The following is a 9,471-nucleotide window of genomic DNA, read 5'->3' on the forward strand; positions in this document are numbered from 1 at the left end:
CCTAAATTATGATGAAATATGAGAAATATGTGTTTTAAAGTAATTTGACTATTTTACCCCTCCTTATAGTTGCATTGTAATATTTCTAGGGTGTAGAGAGGATTGACATAGTTCCCGATGCATTTTGGTGCCATTTGTGTGATGTTGTGTTTTTGGTGGCTTCAAAAGCCTTATATGTGGCTTCAGTTGATATTTTTAGATCCACACAACGGATTGCAAAACAGATTATGCCAATAGATCCGAAACATTGATTTTAGGGTGGTAACATATTTGGTCTGGTTTTATGAATTTTAGCGAACCAATTTTGGCATTCGAGGTAGGTTATAGATTAACTCTTTCACTCTGGTCTGGATAGTTAATTTGTATACAAAATGCATGTTAAGGGTGTGAAAACTATATAAAAATAGCTATCTTATTGTGTTGCGCCAGAATGGGGACCTATATGTGATGTAATTGGCAGATTTGATATCTTATGTGCTATATGTGACAGTGTGGAGTCTTATGTGATGTTGATAGCCTATATACATGAGAATAATTGTGTTGTGTTTGATGAAAATCATATTGGTACCAAATATGTGTGGTGATGTATTCATACTCTATTGGAATATGAAATATGTAGAAATTCATGAATTATTGGAAGTATTGAGTGGATATTTAGCTCACGTGATTGACATATTGGTTGGTTGTAGAAATACTCTTGTGGTTGGTTGTGGAAATACTCATTGTGGTTGGTTGTGAGAATTACATCCTCATATAATACTCATTCATGAAACAAATAGTACTACCATGAAAATATTGAGAAACACTGGCAACACCTTTTTATAAAACCCTTCTCGAGGGGTGTGCCGAGGGAGAGATATTGTGATATCTTATAAAACCCTTCTTGAGGGATATTCTGAGAAGGAGATATGATATATGGATTGTATATGGGTTGAAGAAACCCCCATGATTCCTACGCAAGCTTTAGCTCCGCAGGTGTATACAGAGACTGTGTAACAATCTCAGAGGTTGTGCGACGGCCTCAAGGTTATGCGACAACCTCATGCATCATTATCATCATGATCATCATTCTTATTGTATTTACTTTATTATGTTGGTGATGTGATTGTATATTCTGTTTTGACTTGATACCTATCTATTGTTTTGTCTTGACTTACTTGTATGTAATACTCTCGTATATGTTGTTCTCTTTTTTTTTTGTTTAAATTAAAAGCTCTGGGTCATCAGGCCTTTTATTAGTAAATAGAATTTACAAAACAAATTAAGCCCAACAACTGTAATTGGCTTAAAAGAAAACCCGACCAGAAAACCAAAAACCTTAACTTCTAGAAAGTTGTTCAAAAATATCTAAAAAAGGAAAAAAATTAACAGGAAGAGGAAAATGAAAATGAATCACCTTCTTCATCTACACTGTAATCTTCACTCCAAATCTAGAAAATGCAATTTAAGTAGCTTTCTTGTTGGTAGTCAAGGTCAGATCGATAAATGTATGATTAACTTTGGGCATTTTCATCTAAGGTGTTAAAAATCTCACTAACACCATAAAATTGTTCCAATCGAAGACTTCTTCAACTCATATAGCTTCCAATCTGAAATTATTACAACAAGATAAGTTTTCTTAATTTACCTCTAATTTATTTCTCGATCAACATCAAATTCTCATCAATTTTATTACCCCAATAGATTGAGCTTAACTAGGAGCTGATACCACTGCCTAAAAAGATGCCATTTTATGATTATTTAACCTTAACCAGAAACTTGAGCTCCATAGATCTTATTAAGGTAATTTTGCCTTTCCTTGACACTATCATTATCAATGATAGTTGTTGTGTGTTGATTGTATTTGTATAGATCTGCATCTTGTACTGTGAATCTTTAATCTCTATCTCTTCCTGTTACTCAATTACATCTACATTGACCCAGAGAGTAGAAAGTTTGGGCATGGCCCCAGCGAATAGAAGAGAGGTTTCTCGCCCAAAACAAAAGGTTCTAATGGAACAAGGCTTAATAGCGCCCAAAAGAGGTAGTTGGGTCGACCAAGCCCTGGAGTAGGAGTAGGAGCGGGTTTGGGGTAAAGAAGGAAAGAAAGGGTACTTTGTTATTTACAGATCATTAACTTTTCTTATACCTTTTGAAAGACCAAAAACCCTAGATTTGTGTACTATGTTTGATTGTTGAATGTTCTGCATACGATGTCGTAGCATTGTTATTGTTTAGAAATTACCAAAATCCACATTTTGGATCCTTTTAATTCCTAAACCTAGAAGTTGTTCTTTGTCCATTCAATAAAATCTTTTCTTTTGTTGGAAGTTGTTGATAATTGAAAAAGGAGTAATTGTCATTACCTACAAAAGAGAAGACATAGTTACCTAAAAAAATCAGCAAGCTGATTCCCTTCACTGTAAATGAATTGGACCACTATCTCTCTTCCTCTTATTATATTTTGAATCCTTCGTATTTCATTAGAAATACCCCATGGAATCTCTCACAAATTTGTACATATTTCTAAACAACCAAAAGAATCAGTTTCCAAGCATATAGGCATCAGATTATGCTCAATACAATATTCCAATCCCAACCTTAAAGCCATAACTTCATCCACTAAATTGATTCCATCAAGAATTCTTCTAGTGTTAGCATAAATTAACTCTCCAATGTGATTCCTAACACAAAAACCTGCTGAACTTGGGCCCGGATTGCCCTTCAAAGCAGCATCAGAATTATATTTGTACTGGTTTTTTTAGGACAATTCCACTTCACCACAACAGTTTTCAAGGTTGACTTGCATTCTGATAAAATCTCACTAAATCTACCAAGAGTTTGGTATATTTTTAAGCCAAGGATATAGACATTTAGCTAGATATACCAGATTTCTAGTTATTTCCAACTTTATACTCCAAAGAGATCTTTTACTACCATGTCTAAGACAGTTTCTTCTTTTCCAAATTTCCCACAATATAAACACTGGTACAGCTCTAAAAATAGGCTTTAGTTTAGGTACATTAGATATATTCCACCACTTTAACACATTGTCTTTAATTTGTAAAAATGGACCAATCACTCTTGCTATAGAAGAAAAATAATTCCATAGAGCTTTTGAGTAATCACACTATAAAAACAAGTGTTCAATAGTTTCCTAAACATCTCTTTCACAACAACAAAAAATCACATTATCAGCAATTCTATTTATGATTAAAATCTCTCCTATTGGGATCCTCTTATGCCACAATCTCCACAGAAAGAAAGATACCTTAAAAGGGATAGCTTTCAACCATATATATCTGAAGTTTTGATTTTTGACCTCTTTGATTCTTATAATTTCCCAAGCAAACTTCACAAAAAACTTACCAAAGGTTGTCAACATCTCCCACATCTTGGACATAACGAAGGATAGACTTTCTGAAAAATAATCCAGTTATAAGTGTTGGTGTATTTTAATATTAATATTAAATTAGATGATAATTTATGGACATTATAAAGTGAAGAAAATGGTGATTATTAAAATGTGATAACTCTTGTATATCTCATTTTATTTATTCATAATTTTATTATTTAATATTTCTTTTACTTTCACTATTTTTATGTATTTAATCTCATGAGTTAGTGGTAAGAACGTGGATTTTGATTCTTTGATTGTTGTATGAACTTGGTCATCCACGTTCTTGTAACCTAAATGACCATTAGTTCTTGTAACATCTTACTCATTATTCAACCTCTTCGTGTCATGTAACATATGTAACCTGTAAAACATTCATCTTCCTCATTTAATATCCACTACTCCTTCATTACTAAAATGGAAGAAATATATGCCTATATAAAGGGTATCTTCTCTTTGTGTGGGAAGAAGAAAAGAGATAAGTTATAGTATATTGTGAGGTACATGAAAAGATGATAAGTGTAAAAATTATATTAGTGAAAGAAAGAGTTGAGACAAAGAAAAGGTTCTGAGTCTCCAAATATATTCACTATACAAAAGAGAGTAGTTATATTAGTGAAAGAGAGAGTTGAGAAAAAAAAATATTCTAAGCCTACAACTATATTTACTATACAAAAGAAAGTTTTAATATGTGGAAGAAAGGTGTTTTTATGGCGGACCTTTGTACTCTTCAACTAATCCTGAGTTACTTGAGTTGTACATCGTTGATGGGTTGTTGTATCCTGGAGGGAACAAGTTAAGAGATACACTATTAGATCGGTGTAAATTATGTCGCAATGAGCTTGAATTTCCTTAAAGAGAGTGAGATATCCGCGCTTTAGCCAAAAGAAGATTATCTTATTCTCTTCATTTTTTTCGCTCATTTTATTATTTCAACTACAATTATTGTAATTTATGGTATATTACACCAAGAGTAAGTATAATTGTGTCAAGTAATATTTAATGCATTGTAGATCTATGTAATGCGTACTATAAAATAATTTCTAGTTGAGATCTATTTCAATTAATATTTACTCATATAAAAATTTGACAAAAATACACCAACCATAGTTAATGTACGACCCACATTCTTTTTTTTTTTGATAATAAGGATACTTATATTATATTATAGCATAATAACCAAAACTACAGAGAGGCGTGTGGTAGTGTTGTCACCATAGTATCTACACATTGACAATATTTACAGATCATCCGCTAGAAGATAAAGCAGTAATAGTAGGTAAATTTACAGCTACACTAGGAGGCAAAGTATCCAAAGATTTAACTTGCCTAGTTACTATGTGTCCCTGCTTATCAGCATGCAAAATTTATGATATATCCTGGGGAGGCAATCAAAAAGTAGTAGTAGCCCTGACTGAGGTGTTAGACAAAAGGGATGGTTGTGCAGTAAAGATGGCTCTCCTCACTAGACTATCTGTTAATCTATTTTGCTTTCTATAAATATAGATAAGTGACGAATTACCCAGCTGATGGAGAAGAAACCTTCAATCACATAATAGTGCATTATTAGTGTCTGCATTGTTGACCAAACTAATTAGGTTGTCTGCATCCACGTTTATCTGTAGTGGCTTTAGTTCATGTTGCATTGCTTATAGATAAAGCCAAAAACTCAAGGTTAGTAATATCTTGTGCGATTGTGGGTGCAGTGAAGCCCATAACCCAATCCCCTAATCTGTTTAGGAAAACTCCCCCTAAACCCCTAATATTTATGTTCGAGCATAACGATGCATCTGTATTTAACATTAGACAGTCCTCATTTGATGGGTTCCATTTAACATAAAAGTACAGGGTTTCCATTTTATCCGTGAGTCACCTGTAAGAAACTAGTATTGGCTTGCTAGATTTAAAGCCAAAGCTGGGGACGGGGCACTATGTTGGCCATCAAAGAGATGTCTATTTCGACAAGTCCATAAAACCCAAGGACAATTGGGTATAAGGACCACAAGGGGTATGATGGAGAGTTGAGAGTGTTTGTATCATAGATTATTTTTAAGTCACGTGATAAAAGAGTTGAAGGAGTCATGTGGTGGTGTTAGCATGAAAAAATCCAGCTTAGCGGTTAAATTATTCCAAAACCACGCAAATCCCGTGCATGCAACAAAAAGGTGTGCTATTGGTTACCAGAACATCTTAGTCACATAACTTACAATTTGGTGATTTAAGACACGATATGTGGTTTAAGAAAGAAGTAGTTGGGAGGTGGTTAAGCACTAGTAACCAAAGAAAGTGTCTGAGTTTTAGAGGGATGTTTAGTTTCCCTAGCCAAGTGAAAGATCCCATTGGATGCTCGATTTTCATCTTATCGAAGCTTATGCAATTGTAGCATGATTTCATTGTGAATTTACCCATGTTAATAAGACCCTATTTGATCTGATTATAATTATTTGTATATTTAGAAAAATATGTTGCCATTAACTGATTTGTGAGTTGTTCGGGTAAGTTAAACGAAAGGGATGATAGGTTCCATGAGTTTTTTGGATGATAGTCATGGATAGTTTTGGAATCCTCATATTGTGGCAGGGTCCATAGATAAGTGCACAAAGAGGGGTTTTAGGTTTTATCCAAGGTTGATTTCATAAATTGATATATTTTCCATTTGTTGGGTGCCATATAAGGCCTTTCTGGCAGTATTTCCATCCTAATTGGAGATTTTTTCAAATATGAGATCTAGAAGTCGAAGTATGGGATTTTTTTGTTGTTTGAAAGGTAAATTCCAACAAAATGCACTAATAAATTTTCTCAAGAAAAAAAATTTGAAGTGCGGGAATATCTTTTCCTATTTGTTTACCCACCAAATCTCTTTTATTTTGTCAAGATTATAAATAAATATATATTAATAGATGCAACAAATATCAAATTATCATTTTTAAATAAACAAATACTTAATAAGATCAAACAACCAACATTAAAGGAAAAAAAGAGAAGACTTGTATTTTCAAAGGCTTACTGTTTCTATGTTTTAATTAGATTTCTTATGAGAAGAAAAAGGATACTTATATAAAAGATAAATACATATATTTTAGTGATATGCGTAATCTTTAAAAAAGGATAGAGATTTGGCGGGTCAAAAGAACAGAGAGAAATATTCCTGTCATCATTCTAATTTTATTTCTTGAGAAAATTCATTAGTACATTTTATTTAAATTTACATTTTAAATTTAAAAAAGAGTACAATACTTACTATCCTCTGAACTATAATCAAATTTGCTACGACATACTCTAACTTCACAAGGTTCTTTTTGGCTTACGTAAAGTTGGTGCTGAGTAAGGATGATAAGGAGAGACGAGTGAGCAGGGAGGAGTACAAGTTAGCTAGAAAGAAGGCTAAGTTAGCAGTCATCACTGCTAAGACAGCAACGTTTGAGAGATTGTATGAGGGACTTATGGAGAAGGGTTGGGAGAAGAGGTTGTTTAGGCTTACAAAAGCCAGGGAGCGTAAGGGTCAGGATCTGGACCAGGTTAAGTGCATTAAGGGGGAAGATGGCAGAGTTTTGGTAGATGACGTTCTTATTAAGAAAAGATGGCAGTCTTATTTTCATAAGCTCCTGAATGATGAGGGGGACAGAGTCATTGTATTAGGAGAGTTGGAGCACACCGAAGAATTTCATGATTTCAATTTTTGTTGGCGTTTTAAGGTGTAGGATATTAGTAAGGCTATTCGCAAGATGCGAAGAGGCAGGGCGATGGGGCCCGATAAGATTCCGGTAAATTTTTAGAAGTTTGCTAGTGGGACGGGTTTGAGGTGGTTGATCGACTTATTCAACGACATTTTCAAGTCTGCTAAGATGCCCGAGGCGTGGCATGGAGCACGATGATTCCTCTTTATAAGAACAAGGGTGATATTTAGAGTTGCAACAACTACCAAGGTATTAAGTTATTGAGTCACACGATGAAGATTTTGGAGTGGGTGATGAAGCGAAGGTTGAGGAGAATAATGTCTATTTTAGAGAATCAGTTTGGTTTTATGCCTGGTCGCTCGATAACTGAGGCAATTCACCTAGTGCGGAGACTGGTTGAGCAAAATAGAGAGAGGAAGAGGGATCTTCACATGATTTTTAATAACTTGGAAAAGGCGTATGACAAAGTCCTTAGGAAGGTTCTTTGGAGATGCTTGGAAGTGAGGGGGTCCCTATGGCGTACATTCATTCGATTAGGGATATGTACGAGGGGGCGAAGACTCGGGTAAGGACTGTAGGAGGGGATTCTGACCATTTTTTGGTCCTGACTGGATTGCACCAGGGATTGACTCTTAGTCCGTTTTTATTCACCGTGGTTATAGATGTGTTGACAAGGAGTATTCAAGGTGAGGTGTCATGGTGTATGCTTTTTGCGGATGATGTAGTCTTGATTGATGAGTCGCGTCGAGGTGTTAATGATAAGTTGGAGGTTTGGAGACAAACCCTGGAAACTAAAGGTTTTAGGTTGAGTAGGACAAAGACGGTGTACTTGGAGTGTAAGTTTAGTGACATGAGGTAAGATAACGAGGTGGTAGTGAAGTTGTAGTCTCAGGTGGTATGTAAGAGAGATATTTTTAAGTACCTTGGGTCTATGATTTATGGGAATGGAGAGATTGATGAGGATATCTCTCACCGTATTAGGGCAGGTTGGTTGAAATGACAGCTTACCTCGGGAATCCTTTGCGATAAGAAGGTGCCTTCCAAACTAAAAGGCAAATTCTATAGAGTTGCAGTCCGGCGGGCTATGTTGTATGGCGCGGAGTGCTGGCCGATTAAGAACTCTCACGTTTAGAAGTTGAAGGTGGAATAAATAAGGATGTTGCGTTAGATGTGCGGTATTACGAGGGCTGATAGGGTTAGGAATGAGGCTATTCGGAACAAGGTGAGAGTGGCATTGGTGGAGGATAAAATTAAGGAAGAGAGGTTGAGATGATTTGGGCATGTGATGAGAAGGGGCACAGATGCTCCAATTCATAGGTGTGAGAGGTTGGCCTTGGATGGTTTCAAGCGGGGTAGGGGTAGACCGAAGAAATACCGGATAAAAGTAATTAGACGTGACATGGAGAAATTACAGCTCACTGAGGACACGACCCTTGATAGGAAGGTTTGGAGGAAGAGTATTAGGGTAGAGGGCTAAGGGGTGTAGTGAAGTCATAGGCTGGAGTTAGGAGAGTTTTGTGTAGCTTGGTTGGTAGGGCTAGGGTTGGGGGGAGGGGGTGCCTTTTGTTGGTTCATGTACTTATTTGAGGTTGTTGTATCGTTGTTATTTTATCATGTTGTATGCTTGCGATATTTGAACACGATCTCGGTCCTTTTCTTGAGCCGGGGTCTATCGAAAATAGGGTCTCTACTTCTTCGGATGTAGTGGTATGGACTGCATACATTCTACCCTCCCTAGACCCCACTATATGGGAATATACTGGGTTTGTTGTTTTTGTTGTTGTTTTTGTTAAAAGTTACTTTAAGGAATAATGTACGTGATTTATTTTTTAATTTTTATCCAACTTTTTACGTACAATTGCTAGTAAAATTAGGATTTTTATTTTTCATAGAAAATTGATTAGTTACTATTTTTTGATAGAAAATAGGTTTTCTTTTATGGTAAGTTCAATCTATTTTTTGTTGTAATAGCACTATTTAAGGAAGAGTTGATGATCAATAATATATAGTTTTACCAGAAAAGAAAAATAAACTTGTTTGCGTCTCTTCTCTTCTAACTCATCTCTATTTTAAAACCAACAATTGGTATCTAGAGCTATTTTTCTTGAGGGACCAGTGAGTGAAGAGATGGATTCTGAAAATAGTTTTTCACGAATAGCTCCACCCATTTTTATGGTGAAAATTATCAATTATGGGTTGTGAGAATGAAAACTTACTTGGAGGCTCTTGATCTATGAGAAGCTGTGGAAGATGATTATGAAATTAATTTGCTACCAAATAATTCCACTACAGCCTAAATCAAGAGTCACAAGGAAAAGAAAATCACGAAATCTAAGGCAAAAACAACTCTGTTTGCTTCTGTTTCAACAACTATTTTTACAAGAATTATGTCTCTCACATCAGAAAAAGAAATTTGAA

This window comes from Capsicum annuum, chromosome 5 (assembly GCF_002878395.1).
Source record: "Capsicum annuum cultivar UCD-10X-F1 chromosome 5, UCD10Xv1.1, whole genome shotgun sequence".
Taxonomy (NCBI): Eukaryota; Viridiplantae; Streptophyta; class Magnoliopsida; order Solanales; family Solanaceae; genus Capsicum; species Capsicum annuum.